The following is a 16,439-nucleotide window of genomic DNA, read 5'->3' on the forward strand; positions in this document are numbered from 1 at the left end:
GACGGGGGGAGGGGACACCGCCGCCGGGGAGGGTTGCGATGTGCGGATACGGGCCGGGAAGGCGTGGACTCGGGCGCCGCGCCGGTTCATGAGCTGCTGGACTCAGACTCGGGGAGAGGATGGGGCCTGGGGCACGACCAGTGAGAAGCGTTTTGGGAGGGAAGGCCCAGAGCCGGAAGAGGTGTTGAGGATGGAAGGAGGGAGTAGGTAAGGGACGGGGGCTGCGAGGAGGAATTGCTTTGGTGGGATAGGATTTGATCTGTTCTAAGACTAGGGGAAAGGAGGGCGAGGGATTAAATAGAAGATGATGAAGGGCATTGGAGAGTTTGGGGTTAAGAGAAAGCGCCTGATAGAAAGTAATTTTAAGATGACATTGGGACGGAGGAACTTGGCAACGAAAATAACTGTGAAGGGCCTGCATGGTTAGGGAAAAATCCCAAGGTTTAGAGTTAAAGGAGAAATGAACTTTGAAGGGAATTGGGAGTAGAGCTGGGCATGAATTTCAGTTCATTGTACATTAAGGAGCCCCTAGTGTTCCAGACACTGTAGGATTGAATAAAATACTCATTGAGGAGCTCATTCACAGTCTAGCGGGAAATAAATGTAAAATCTATAGCATTGGCAGTGGGTACTTGCTACAGTGGTTGTGGCACAGTCAGGAGAAGGCCAGGGAAACGTCACTGAAAAGGAAACCCTTGAGCAGGTTTCTTGAAAGGTGAGTAGCTCACTGGATTGGAGAGTATTCAGGGCACGGGGCACCGGGCACCTTACACATCCCTGAAGTTTAGGGATGTGTACAGTGATTGATAGAAATTAGGTTGGATTGATGGGCTGAATAGGTAAGGGGTCTGCAATGCCTTATCTGAAACCCTTGGGACCAGGTGTATTTTAGGCTTAAGAGTAGTTGAGAATTTTTTTTTTCCTGGTGAGGTCAATAATACTACAGTAGGGTCTTAGTTAACAACACAGCATCACACTATTATTTATGTAGTGAAACAAATATCATGCCAATGGTAGAGACAGTAGTCTTCTGCAATTCAGGGTAGGTTTTGTCACAAATTTTTGAGAAATTTTAGTATTTCAAAGCTTCTGCATTTCAGGAGTGTGAATAAGGGATTGTGGACCTGTACCAAAGGGTTTAGGATTCATCCTGTAAAGTGTATCCTGTATACTGTAGACTTAAGGAAGTCTCTGAAGGACTTTTATATCAAGAGGATAAAAGAATCACATTTGTGATCCTAAAGATCACTTGGGAACACAGTTGAAAGCTAAAGGAAATCAAGACTGGAGGCAGGACCAATTAGAATCTTGACGATAATCTAGGTAAGAAATTAGCATTTGGAATGGGTAGTAAAGAACTGATGTCAGGTATTAAAGGAGGAAGCATTTTCTATTTGCGAGACATATTTGAATTTGAATGTCTACTTTATCACTTCCTGCTTATGACTTGAAACAGATTTTTTCTTAGCCTCAGTTTCCTCATTTGTGAAACAGGCAAAATTACCTACCTCATACAGGTATTGAAAGAATAAAGTGTGTACATTGACTAGTACATGGTAGTTATTAATGAAATGGCAGCTAGTTTGTTAGCAGTAGTAACTAATTGTAAGTAGCCATGGGAGTGGAGGTTGGCAGGGGCCAGTAAGATGGGTATGATGGTGTGAGGGAGAGGCGAGTGTCTAGGCTGAGTCCAGTGTTTCTTGTTTGATGCGTTGCAGTGCTATTAATGCAAGTAAAAGAATTCAAGCACAGAGCAGGTGTGTGTGCATGTGTGTGTGTGTGCACGCATGCACACACGCATGTGCGTTCATGCACGCAGTTGAGGGAATATAATGATTTCAGTTTTGGTGGTTTGGGGTTTGAAGTATTATTTAGACATGCAAGTGAGAATGTTATGTTAAGAATAAGAGTTAGATTGATGGAGGCGATACTAAATGATAATGGGTGTACCGAAGAGGGATAATGGGTGTATAACTAACTGCTCATGGCCTCATGAGTATAGTAAGATATATGGGATTCAGTGTTCTTTTGGGAACCTGGATTAGGTGAGAGATTTAGAGAACACAGATGAAAATTGTGTTTGGCTTATGTGGCTGAGGGACTAGGGTAATGAAATTGGCCCTCTGATATTTATGCAGGCGAGAGAATAATAGTCTGTAGATTGTGTGTTCATATATCTCCGTCCTTCTTTGTTTTCGAAATAGGAGACATAAGTAGATGGGACTAAGTACTGTCAGTCTTCATGTTGCTTTCTAACCAGTATCTGGAAGTCTGGAAGCCACATGTTTTTAGGCAAGGAGTCTAGAAAATAATTTGTTAGTATTAATTTCTGTATCATTTGCTTTGCTTTTTAAAAGAGCGAGCATGCAGTTTAGGAAGGAACGCTGGATTTGGAGTCAGGGGACACAGTTCTGGCACTTTTTTTCTGGTTTCCTCAGGTTCATAATGTTTCTGTCCTTCAGTTTCTTTACCTCTAAAATGTAGCTAATAGGCCTTCGCTCATATCTTGCTAAGTCAAATTAAATAATAAATGTGAAAATGCTTTTATAAACTGTGGCGAAGTGCTTTTCAAATGCAAGATATTATTGAACAACCTGTGATTCCATCTCTGGTCTAGGAGCCAAAGATGGTAGTTTAATTCACTCTCTGAAGTGTTTCTGAAACAATAAGCATGTTACCCTTCCCTCTTCACTGGCCCATTTTCTGTCCCCCTAACACACCAGGTTACTCACAGCTTTTAGCTGTTCCCTGTCGATTGATGGTTCTCCAGATGTGGCTTCTGGACTAGCAGCATCAGCATCATCTATGATCTTGTTAGGAATACAGAATCTGTGCCCCACTTCAGACATTCTGACCAGCAGTCTGTTTTAACTAGTCTCCCAGGTGATTATGATGCACACTAAGTTTGAGAACCACTGTTCTTGAGCAAATGGCTCCTCACATCGAATGTTGCCTCTGAGAAGCACTTTCACTGTTTTTTTTTTTTAAGCCTTTATTTTTTAGAGCAGTTTTAGATTCATAACAAAATAAGAGGCAGATATGGAGATTTCTCATATATCACCTGCCCTCAATGCCTGCGTAGCCTCTCCGTTTATCAATATCCCCCACCAGAGTGATAGATTTAGGACCTACACTGACACATCATAATCACCCAAAGTCTTACATGAGGGCTCACTCTTAGTGTTGTACATTTTATGGGTTTGTACAAATGTATAATGACATATATTCACCATTATATCAGAGTATTTTCACAACCTTAAAAATCGTCTGACTGCTCTTTTTAAAGTAATCCTCCAGGTCACTTTCTGACATCTTATGTTTTTATTTTCTTCACAGTACACAGAAAATCCAAAATGTTTACCTGTTTACGTTCTCATTTGCCTCTTGTTTCTCACTAGAATATAATAGAGTGAATGTTCAAAATAGCTTTTGAATGAAGAAGAATCACCTGGAGAGCTTTTTAAAATGTTTTTGAGAGTTTAAGAGATACTGTTTCAATTAATTTGGAGGTGACACTAAGAATCTGAATTTTTAACAGGTATCTCATGTGATTCAGATTCTGGAACCTACCATACTCTGAGAAACATGGATTTTAATATTTTTGAAGAGAAAGGCTGATCCATTTACTGTTAAAGAATTTGGAAAATCAAAGTAGATATACACTAGTTAATATTTGTTGAATCTCAAGAGTAAGTTTTTAAAAATGCTTTTGTAATTTTTTTTAGTTCTGTTTCAGGTCGAGTCAGAATAGCTATCAGTATTGATTATACATCAATAATGTATCAATAAAAATATATATTTATATTGATGCATCTGATAAACTCTAAAATGAACTCTTGAAAGAGATAAGACTTTTGTAGTAGGATGCATCTGAGAGAGCTGGTGATGTGGATGAAGAACTGGATTGGGAGGAACTTGCATTGGGTTCTGCTATTAATTCACTATGTAACCTTGAGCAGGGTATCTAGACAGCCTCTCCAGGCCTGCAGTATGAAGAGATTGAGTTTCTACTCTATAAAATTTTAAAGTTTTTTTTGTCTTTTATACTAACTTTTTAAATCTACGTAATTAATATTCTTTTGTTTGTGGGGAATGATGGAAGAAACAACATGGAAACATGATTCTATTTCTGAATCTTAAACTTATTGTGATGGCAACAGTCATGTGGTAGTTGGGAGTGAATACCTCTGGGCGTAGTGTGAAGAGACAGTGGTTCTTTTTTTTTTTTCCTCTTTTGTTTTCTTTTCTTTTCTTCCTTTTCCTTTTCCTTTTTCCTTTTTTCTTTCTTAAAAAACTGAGCATGATGAACCACTTTGGGGAATCTTTTGCTTGAGCCCTTTGAATTTTTTTGCTCTAGTAGTACACAGTCTGCTAGTTCTGTGTGGAGTTTATCTAGGGATTTTTTTTCCCCCACAAATACAATTTTTTATTTGTTGCCATTGAAAGCCTGAATTTTAAACAGATTCTTGGACTGGGACTCAAGTCTGTCAACTCATTCAGCTTTAGCACCTGTCTCATCCCACAGTAGCTTTTCTAGAAATGCTGCCTTCACCATGAAGCTCCATGAGTTTTCCCAATTCAAACTTGGGCTTCATTAGCATTTTGACTTTTCTAACAAAAACATCAATCCTGGAGCAGATAAATAGCTGGGCAAACCTTTTTTATGTTTTTTTTTTCCCCCCAATGCTATCGGAATCAATTTACTGACTACTTCTTTCAAGTCATTTGTCTACACCTCTCAGATCATGATTTCCATCATCTTCTTCCCATTACTTAAATATGTATGATGCCAGGTTTTCTTCATATTCTCCAAACAGAACAAGTCATCACAATCGATGAAATGCAAAAGCATTTACTCATCTTCTATTAAACCAGACATCGAAGAAATATTAAAAATGTAAAAACAGTGCCACTCTTTGCTAAAAATTTGTTTTGGAAAATGTAGTTATTTCTGATAAAAATATTATTTAAACATGTAATAAGTTTCTTCTAAATGAATTAATATTTACTTTCAATAAAGTTATTTGATTTTTTAAAATTATTACTATATTAATAAAAATATTAAAAATCTTTTTATTTCTAATACAGTATATATCGATGGATAAAAATCCATCTAAACAGAAGCTCTTTGAGATTCTCAGTAATTCAGAGTATGTAAAGGCTCCTGAGACTAAAAAGTTGTAAGACTTGCTCCCTTAAAGGAACAATCAGAAAATGGCAATGTAGAGTCATTGAGAAGAATTTCAGACCATAGTAGAAGGTGACAGATTCATGCATTTGTAATACTTCATTTTGGGGTAGCCAGCACAGTTCATAAAGAGCTTGCTCCCAGTAGAAGATAGAGATGAAAAAAGTGCTTAGTAACTGAGATTGACCTTTTGTAAATACCTCACTGTAGATCTGATTTTTTTCCCTCCATATTTATAAAACTATCTGACTGAGTTCTGTCACTTTACTTTCCTGAGGTCTGGTTTGGAGGTTTGGCACATTAACCCATTAACTCATGATCTCTTCGGTGGCCATGAGCCTTTATCCCTAGCCAGCTTCTGCAATGGACATTAGTTCCAAGGGGAAGTGAGAAAAAACAAGGATGAACATAAGTGTATTATTTTTAGAATAATAAAGTCTGTGTCTTAAAGATGGGTAAATACCATGAATTATGGGGTACTAATGACTAATATTTTTGGAATGTTGATTATATGCAGTTTGCTGCTTCTGTGAATTGTCCATATGTCTTCTGTTTTTCTTTAGCTTGCTTACATTTTTTGTTTTGATTTACAAGAATTCTTGATAAGTTCTGCATACTGAACCTTTATTGGTTAAGTGGAAGATTTATTCTAAGCCTATTATGGCTTGCCATGGTAGCTCGCCTTTTAGCCTTCCAGATAGCCCTAGCGTTCCTTTCCCCTGGCATTCATACCCTTCTTGGCCTCTGCCACAGGGTTGGTCTGGATGACCAAGAGAATACAGTAGAATTAACAGTGACTTCTGAGGCTAGGTCATTACATGCATATAGCCTTGCTCTTTAGATCCCTGGTGGTAGGTGAAAACAACAGCCACCCACCCTAGCAGTCCTCTAAAGAGGCCCATCTGGAGAACTGAAGCCTTCTACCAACATCCAGCACCAGCTTGTCAGCCATGTGAGTGAGCTGTTTTGGAGGTAGATCTTCTAGCTTGGTCAGGCTTTCAGATGACTGCAGTCCTAGGTGACATTTGACTACAACCTCATTAGAGGCACAGAGCTAGAACCACTTGCCAAGTCACCCCTAAATTCCTGACTCGAACTCTGAGAGAGAGAATGAATTGTTTGAGGCTGCTAAGTTTGGGGATAAGTTGTTATGCAACAATAGATAATACACTTGACCTTTTTTTCTCTCTCTTGAGAAAGCTGTCTTTTGATGTATGAGAGTTGTTTTTTACCCTTTGGTCCTCCCCCCCCCCTTTTCCTGCCTTTATTGCTTATGATATAGCTGTAGTAAACTGCTACATACCTTGGAGATATTGCGAGTTTGGTACCAGACCATTGTAATAAAGCAAATATTGCAATAAAGTGAGTCTACTCATTTTTTGGTTTCCTAGTGCATTTAAAAGTTACTTTTACACTATACTGTAGTCTGTTAAGTGTGCAATAGCATTTTGTCTTAAAAAATCCAGTGTATTTTCCTTAATTAAAAAATACTTCATTGCTAAAAGATGCTAACAGTCATCTGAGCCTTCAGCGACTGGTTAATCTTTTTGCTGGTGGAAGGCCTTAGCTTCAATTTGTAAAACAGGCAAGATCTCTACTGTACAATAAAGGTGGTCTGCTTGTATTCGTTATTAAGGTAACTTCATTCCCCTCTACATGCACCCTGTTTATCTTTAAGATTATCTTGATTGATCTTGACTCTGCTCTTACATATTTGAGAATTATTTTGTGAATGTGCGTTTAAAAAACTTGTCAGCATTTTTATTGGAATCGCTTTGACTATATAAATTTGAGGGGAAATGCTGTATTTATAATATGGTGCTCACCTATTCATAAACATTGTTGGCCTTTCCATTAAATCTTCTGTTTTTGAATATTATGCAGTTTTCTTTCTAGAAAGGCCTTTCACATCTATAATGAATTATTCCTATATGCAGATGGTCCCAGACTTAACTGTGGTTTGACTTAAACAATATTTCAATTTTACGATGATACAAAAGCAATACCCATCCTATAGAAACTGGCTAGGTTAAGCTATGGTTTATGGTAGGTTGAATGCATTTTTGACTTCATATTTTAAACTTATTATGGTTTTATGGGGACATAACCCCATCATAAGTTGAGGAGCATCTATACTTTTTTCTTTCACTGTACATGGTTTCCCTTAAAACACACTTAGCTGTGTTTGCTTTGTTTTCTTGTTTTTCATTTTCCTTTTTATATTTTAATATCTAAAGTATACTGATTTCATAGTTATATATGATAATTCTATGATCCGACGTTCTTGAGGTCTTATTTACTACTCACTTCCTCCCACTCTTGGTCGTAGTAAATGGTGTTTCCTGTGCTTTCTAGTTTTGGATTGTGAGCTTGTTCACCACAGCTTTATCTATGAATCCTGTTAGAGCTGTTTGTGAGAACAACCCTTCAAGAGTGTTTTGCCTTTGCTCCTTCCAGTTGCCACTAACACAGAATCACTGAAATTAAGTTTAGTGTGTTTTGGAACCGGCAGATGTTGATTTAGGGTTTACTTTACCTTATAGGCATTTGAGGTTTCCTCAAGCAGTGGATAATCCTTATATTCTTCCTGCTTGAATGGGGCAATAAAATTCTGATCTGGAGGTTCTGTGCTTGTTAATTGTTAGACTTCACTGATCAGGTGTTGGCAAACTGTGGCCCATGGGCTAAAACTGGCCTGCTGCCTGGTTTTATATGACTTATAAGCTAAGAATGATTTTTACATTTTTAAATAGTTGAAAAAATTGAAAGAATATTTTGTGACATGACATTCAAATGCGTTCATAAATAAAATTTTCAGAACACTGCGCTGCCCATTCGTTTATGTTATCTGTGACCGCTTTCATGCTACAGTGGCAAAGTGAGTACTTGTGACAAAGACTATATGTGGTAGTCATTGCTTTGCACTGCGTTTCGGTGCACTACAAATTGCAGTGATGCTTTAATAACTTAATAGGCATGTATATGGCTGTAGCACGGCAATTTACAAAGATATTTTAATTACCAGTGCATACCTATCATTTCAAACAAGAAAAAAGTGGATTTCAGATGTCCTCCTTTTAAGGCACAGTGGATTATGGATAATTTTGTTTTTGAATTAGATAGCAAAGTGTTTATTACATACTTTTACTATATAGCTCTGCTAAAAGAGTACAGCATATGTGGACAGACCAAATTCTGGTTGTGATATTCCCGACTCACAGGGAAGCAGTGGACAGAGAAATTAAAAAATTTTAAATGGAATAGCTCATCACAGCAGAATTTCTTAAAAAAATGAAATCAAGGGTAAGTTTCTGAGTGGCTTGTTAATCAGGCAAGGAAAGCTTTTAGGATGACAAGTTAATTAAATCTTCCCAGTAAGAATTTCATAATTCTTATTAGTAGATTTGAATCACAGAAATCTTTACTAGATTATTATATTTTGAATTTTGTGAATAAAAATTGTGAACATTTATTTTTTTTACATAAGTACCTACATGTGCTCGATATTGTATCTTTGCCTGCAAAGGTTATAATATTTACTGTGCTTTCTCATGCCCTGTCCCACATTTGGATTTGATTTGAAGTGTTAGGCATTGATTATGATCCAGGTTTCAAGGAATATGGTATGTATAGCCTGACCTGTTGTTCACAGTGGATTTAGATGAGAATTTCCAGATTTCTTTTTCTAGCATCACAAGTGACTGCCAGAATAAGAATTTTAGACCACTCTGGCCTGTCATCCTATTTGTGGTTTATTAATAGATTGCTAATATTCAAATTAAACAGATTTCCTTTTCAATTACTAAGGAATGGCTGAAAAACTAATCATAGTAAGTCAAATATAATAGATAATACCAGATAGGCTACCAATTTTCTACATTTGTCCTAACTCAGAATATGATTAGTCACTTTTATTTGAGTTGGACATAATTAAATTATAATTAGTTTGATTTCATAATTTTAAAAGCTTAACTTTAAGCACTTGTGTAATCTTTTCCCTTTAGAGTCTTTCAGTAAGCTGTATTTTAATTTTTAATGAGATTTACGCATCATTAGAGTGATCAGTATTTTTACTATCTAGGTAGATGGACAAGAAACAAATGCAACAGAATTTTCAGAGTATAAACTTTGTAGTCAAATTTGGTAAATAGATTGAAATGCTGAATAGACGATGGTTAGCAAGTTCAGAAAAGCCTATTCAATCTATGACATATGTGCCTTCAGAATTTTAACTAATTCTGTACCAAATCACATTATAATGTATTCCTGAAGTTTGCCTATTTTTCCTACCTCTTGAAACACTCAAGTGTTTTACGTATTTAAAATGAAGTTAGAGCATCTCAACTGATGTGTCATAGTAGCATGTTACACTTGAGCTCTTTACAGGTTTACTTTCAAATTTTGAACAGTGTGTGAAATTTACTTTTGTTACAATTGCTCATTTGATGCTTATTAATTACCGTTGAGTCCAGTGAGTCACTTAATATGGCCTCAAACATGATGTAACTTGCTTCTGTTTCTTATCCTTGTAGAAGCATGGGATAATGTCAACCTGATGCCAAATAAAGTTGTCTGAAGACTGCCTTTTTAGTAAAGTACCTGGTCAAGGTAGTAAACGGATTTACTCATACAGAGTAGTTTTGTGATGGTAGACCAAAATGTTGGTGTATTTTAAGTGATATGTGTAATTTTTAAAGTAAATGTTCTTTTGAAATACACATATACAAAGTGTAAAAATCGAAAGATGTAGTTTGGTGAATATGCATAAGCCAATGTAAGTCTAGCAACCAGAATGAGAAACAGTACATTACTAGCACCCTATAAACTTTCTTTGTGTCCCCTTTTGGTCACTACCTATGATCCCGACTTCCAACACCATAGGTTAATTTTGCCTGCTTTTAAACTCTAAGTGGAAATAAACAGTGTGTACTAATTTGTGACTGAATGCTTTTGCTCAGTATTGTGAGAGATTATTCATGTTGCTTATGGTTGTAATTTGTTCATTGTCTTTACAGGATTCATGGTATGAATATACTAAAATTTATCCATTCAAATGTTGATGGACATTTGTTGTTTGTGGGTTTTTACTACTATGAATGTGTTCATGGACGCTCTACTTTAACATGACTCATGGTATCTTAGAGTGGACTTCCTGAGTAATAGGTTGCATAAGTTCCGCTTAACTAGATGCTGCTACAGTTTTCTGAAGTGGTTTATTGATTTATACTTCCACCAGTAGTGTTAGAGATTTTTAATTGCTTCATATCTTTACTAATACTTAATATGATTTGTTTTTGATATTTTAGCCATTCTGTTGGGTCTGTAGCAGTGGTTTATAGCATTGCGCTGATAACCTGTAAAATTGAACACCTTTTTTTTTTATGTTTATTGGCCTTTAGATATCTTTTATTGTAATGTGCCTGTTCAAGTCGTGCTCATATTCTTTTTTTTTGTTCTCCTTCTACCTTATCTCCAATGTAGACTGCTTGGTATGTTCCAAGGATGAGTCCTTTTGTCAGATAGACCTACTTTGTGGCTTGCCTAGTAATTGTATTTTACAGACTTGAATTTATTTTAACTAAGTGGTATCTTCACACTGCTCATAAGTTAAAGTACACAAAGCTAAATAGTGAAGAGCTCCCCTCTCACTCCTTGCCTCCATCTAGTTTCTATCCTCCTCTTGACATATAACATGTGTTAGTAGCTTTATTTTTCCTCCCATTACATCCACATGACATTTTTGACATGTCTGCCAAACTCATTCAGTGGGGGAAAGAATAGTTTCTTCGACACATGATGTTGGGGTGACTATATTTCCACATGGAAAAGAATGGAGTTGGACCCCTACCTTACACAGTATAAAAAAAATTAACTCTATACCCCCAGAAGACATCCCATACCCATTAGCAGTCACTCCCCATTTACCGCACTGTATCCTCTCCCAGACCTAGACAACCACTGATCTCGCTTTCTCTGTAGATCTGCCTATTGTGGACATTTCATATACGTGGGATCATAGAATATGTGATCTTCAGTCACTGATTTCTTTAATTTAACAGACTTTTCAAGTTTCATACATGCTGTAGCATGTGTCAGTACATCATTCTTTTTGCCCTTGAATAATATTTTGTTTTATAGCTGTTAGCATTTTGTTTATCCATTCTTCAGTTGATCGACATTTGATTCGTTTCCCCTTTTTGACTATTTCGAATAATACTGCTATGAACATTTTTTTACAAATTTTCGCATGAACATATGTTTTCTCTTTGTGTGTGTGTGTGGAATTTCTGGGTTGTATAGTAACTCTATATTTAATCTTTTGAGGAACTGCTAAACTTTCCCAAATTGGCTATTCCATTTTACATTTCTATCAGTGTATGGATGAGGGTCCCAATTTTTCCATAATCTTGCCTGACAGTTGTTATAGTTAAGTAGTATCTCTTTGTGGTTTTGATTTGCATTTTCCTGATGGCCAGTGACGTTGAGCATCTTCTCGTGTGCTTAGTGTGTTTTTCTTTGAAGAAATGAGACCTGACCCTGCATAAGGCTTTTTGCCCATTATTTAATTGGATTATTTGACATTATTAAGTTGTCATCTTTTTTTGTATATTCTGGATAATAGATCCTTATATTTAATTTGCATGTATCTTGTATTTGTGGGTTGTCTTTCAGTTTTTCTGTGGTATTTGTTATACAAAAGTTTTTTTCACACCTTGCTGTTTTTCTAAAAACTTTTTGTGGGGAAAATACAAAAAAAATTTGACATTTTATCCATTTTTAAGTGTACAACTCTTTGGCATTAATTATATTCACAGAGTTGGCATCACGAAAGTTTTTGTGCTAATAATTTCAATGAAGTCTAGTTTATTTTTTCTTTTGTGCTCTTTTGTTTGTTGCTATATCTAAAAAACCATTTCCTGATCCAAGGCCATGAAGACGTACATGCTTATGTTTGCTTTCTTAAGAGTGTTACATTTTTAGTTTGAAGTTTGGTTCCATGATGCAGTGTATGTACAATTTGTGAACGAGGTAAAGATCTAGCTTATTTTTTTTACACGTGGCTATCCATTGACCCAGAACAATTTGTTGAAGATACAGTTGACTCTTGAGCAATGCAGGGATTAGGGGCACTGACCTCTGTGTGGTCAAAAATCAGGTATAACTTTGACTCCCTCAAAACTTAACACTGTTAACTGGAAGCCTTACTGATAACATAAACAGTCGATTAATACGTATTTTGTATATTATATGTGTTGTATACTATATTATAAAGTAAGCTAGAGAAAGGAAAATGTTATTAAAATCATAAGAGAAAATACATTTATAACACCATACTATATAGATACCATAAGTTTATAATATCTGTCTATGATGAATCGTCTCTCAGTATCTACATCAATATTGTCTTATATGACACAAAATACTGTAGATGTTAATGTATTATTAATACTACACATCAAAAATAAAAAGGTAATATGAAAAAATTCATTTTATGGGTATAATGATTCTTGCATTGATACCAAAGCAGCCATATGATTGCTTTATGGTAGCCTAGTGTTATCGATGCAGTTGCTTCATGGTAGTAAGGAAATCTCCCCCAAATATTCCCATATATTTATTGAAAAAATTTCACATTTAGGGACCTGTGCAGTTCAAACCTGTGTTGTTCAAGGGTCAGCTGTACTATTCTTTCCACATTGAATTGTCTTAGCACCCTAAGTGCTAAAATCGGCTGACCATAAAACTGAGTTTTTGTTTCTAGACAGTTCCATTTCATTGATCTGTAAATGTATCCTTATGCCTGTAGCAAATTGTCTTGCTTATTGTAGTTTTGTGTTGTTTTGAAATTGATAGTGAGTCCCCCATTTTTGTTTTTTTTTTCCCCTCAAGATTGTTTTATCTATTCTAGGCCCCTTGACTTTCCATATAAATTTTAGCATCAGCTTATCAGTTTTACAAAAAAGCCAACTGGGATTTTGATAGAGATTGTATTGAATTTGTATGTTAGCTTTGGGGATTATTGCCATTTTAACCATATTAAGTCTTCTGACTCATAAACAAAGGATGTCTTTACATTTGTTTAGGTTCTCTTTATTTCAACATGTGTAGTTTTGGGGAGAGGATTTACACTTTTAAAAGTTTATTTCTTTGTTTCATTGTTCTTTTTGATGCTATTATAAATGAAATTGTTTTCTTAATTTCACTTTTTTGGACTATTCCTTCATATTCATTATTCATTTACTGCATAAAAATATAGTTGAGTTTTATACAGGGATCTTTCATTCTTCAACGGATTCTGAGGATTAGGAGGTAGATGTCTTTGGAGGGCCATTATTCTGCCTCCTCTGATTAAGTACAGCCATTCCAGCTTTCTCCTGGTTGCTGTTTGCACAATATATCTATCTTTTCCCACCCTTTTACTTTGAGCCTATTTGTATATTTGATTGTAAATAGTATTTTGTAGACAATGTGTAGTTGGGTTTTGTTTTTGTGTTTTTAAAATCCAGCCTGACAATCTCTGTCTTTTGGTTGTATTGTTTAATCTATTCACATTTAATGTTACTGTTCAGTTGGGTTTATGTTTGCCACTTAGCTTTTTTTCTCCTATATATGTCTCATATCCTTTGCTCTTTCATTTTTCCATTTCTGCTGCCTTTTGAGATAGTGCTCGATCTTTCCCACCCCCCGGCGTTGCCAGTTGTTTGATAATTTGTTTAGCGATTTGACTGGATCATTTTAGTGATGTCAAGTTTATTTTCCACTGCTGTGTGAAGCCTCTGATGTCCTGTCAGAGGGCATAATCTTGGGCATGTGTAATCACCCTGACGGAACATGGGTTTAGGAGGGCTCTTTTTGACTATTTGGTGTCTGTTGAGCTTTCCCCCTCTGTGGGTATCACAGGAGCTTTTAGGCTCTGCTAATTGTGGTCTGGTTACTCCATTGTTTTTGATAATGCCCTGGGGCATAACTTTTCCCATAATCTGTTGTAATTCAGGTCAGACCATTTTCCACAGTAGTTTTTGAAGTTAGTTTTTGAGATTTGTTAGGACCACAGTAGACCTTCTTTTTAGGTTCTTTGGGTCTCTTGTAAATTAGCTGGCCTGTGGTTTAGCTTGTTTTCTGTTTTAAGAGTGCACTTAGGTTTGAACATTTGCATACACTGTTCCACATAAAGTCAGTTCTCTTGGGAAGAGCTTCAGAGCTCTCAGTTCTTATAGCTTGCCTCTCCCCTAGGCGAATTCTGGGTCATTGCTGTGGAGCTGTAGATAGGGCCAGTGGCTCCCTTCTTTCGGTGATATTTCTGCTGCATGAGTAGGATGCTGGTGGGGTAAGGAGCCTCTCCTCTGGTCTTAATGGCTTGCCTCTGCTTAGGCATGGGACCTCTGCCCTATGAGCAGGTAAGCCTTTTGCTCCCCAGTATATTTGTTCTGCTGTGCCCTATTGGTTGGGGCTATGTGAGAAGGAAGTTTCTGATTTCTTGGTCACACTGCCTTGACTTTATTAGCATTTATTAGCATGTGGGATGAGAAATGCTGGTGGCCTGCCCCTTTTGGGAAGGTATAATAGCCCTTGAAGCTGGTAGGAGAGATCTTTTTGGCCATGTCTACCTGAAGTGTTACTTTCATCATGATGAGTTGGTAGGGGAGGGAGGGAGTGGGTTGTGGCTTAAGCGCAACAGACTTTTTTTTAAAACTAAGATTTAGTAGATTTTCTTGAATAACTGTTGTGGGTTTTTTTGCTTTGTTTTGTTTTGTTTTGTTTTTTTAACTGCACGCTTTTTAGGATAATTTCCAGAGACTTTAAATGGTTGTTTTTAAAAAATAATTTTCACCATTTACCGTTGTTTCCTGGGGAAGTATCTATAGAACTATCTTTTCAAAAGTTGTCTCTGTCCTTTTTTCATTCTTTTGCTTTCAGTTTTTGTGTTTGAAGTGATTTTCTTTTAAACTTATTGTTAGATCATGTTTTATCCATTCAGCCAGTCTTTGTCTTTTAATTTGTGTATTTATACCATTTACATTTAAGGAAATTATTGACCTCTTTTTTTCTCTCTCTGTTTGATTCCATTGTTTTTTTTCTTGCCTTCATATGAGTTACCAAGACTTTTTTTTTTAAAGATTCAGTCTTTCTTTATGGTGTTTTTATATAGTTTTGTGTAGTTCGTGTAGTGCTGAATAGCTTTTTAGTGGTTTGTCTAGATGTTGTGATACTCACTTATAAATTTATAGTCTATATTGATGACTTCCCATGTGGAGTGAGGTATAGAAACTTCTATTTTGATTTTTTTTTTACCTTTTCTAGTTTTAAAATATGATTATCTTTATTTTCTATACATAGTATTATATCTGATATAATTTTTATATCAAAAATAAGATTTAAAAAATTTTATGTTAGTTTCAGGTGTACAGCATAGTGGTGAGATATATAATTTAAAATTGCCCTCCCACCCCCATTATTCTAGTGTACACCTAGCACTATACATAGCCATTATAGTATTGGCTACGTTTGTACTTCACATCCCCGTGACAGACATCACAAAAGATTTAGGGCACCTGTGAGAAGAAGTATTGTTTACCATCATTCTTAACCATTCTAATGCTTTTCTTTTCCGAAGATTCAGTTTTTATCTCTTAATGTTTCTTTTCTGTTTAGCAAACTTCCTTTAACCATACAAGTTAAGCATAGGTTTGCTAGTTACAAATTTTTGTAGTTTTCTTTCATTGAGAATGTCATTTGCCTTCATTCCTAAAGAATATTTTTTGTTGCATATAGAATTTGCGTTTAAGAGTTCTTTTCTTTCAGCCTTTCAATAACGTTATGCCACTTTCTGGCCTTGGTGGTTTTCCTTGAGAAATCTACTGTCATTGGAATTGATGTTCCCGGTCATGAAATCAGTCTGTTAGCAAGACTTTTTTTGTCTTTAGCTTTTATATGAATTGATGTGGATTTCTTTGGGTTTATCCTGTTTCGGATTTTTAGTTTTTGATTCTGTAGTTTTATGTCTTTTGGAAAATTTGGGACATTTTCAGCTATTTGTTGAAATACTTTTGTAAGTTCCATTCACGCCTAGGATACTGACGACATGAGTGTTAGCTATTTTCTTATTGTTCCACAGGTCTTTGAGACTGTGTTAATTTTTTTCCATCTATTTTGGATAAATTCTATGGATTTGATCTAAAGTTCAGTGATTCTGTCCTGTCATTTTTACTTTTCTATTGAGGCCATTTATCACTTTTTAAATTTTGGTTAT

The 16,439-nt window shown here is 36.0% G+C and overlaps 1 protein-coding gene across 2 annotated transcripts in view; it reads left to right on the forward strand.

The window, feature by feature from the left end:
* TRIM33 (tripartite motif containing 33) overlaps positions 1-16,439 on the forward strand; it is an 84,307-nt gene that overhangs the window by 820 nt on the left and 67,048 nt on the right. The window lies entirely within an intron of this gene.

Source organism: Rousettus aegyptiacus, unplaced genomic scaffold (genome assembly GCF_014176215.1).
Source record: "Rousettus aegyptiacus isolate mRouAeg1 unplaced genomic scaffold, mRouAeg1.p scaffold_m13_p_17, whole genome shotgun sequence".
Taxonomy (NCBI): domain Eukaryota; kingdom Metazoa; phylum Chordata; class Mammalia; order Chiroptera; family Pteropodidae; genus Rousettus; species Rousettus aegyptiacus.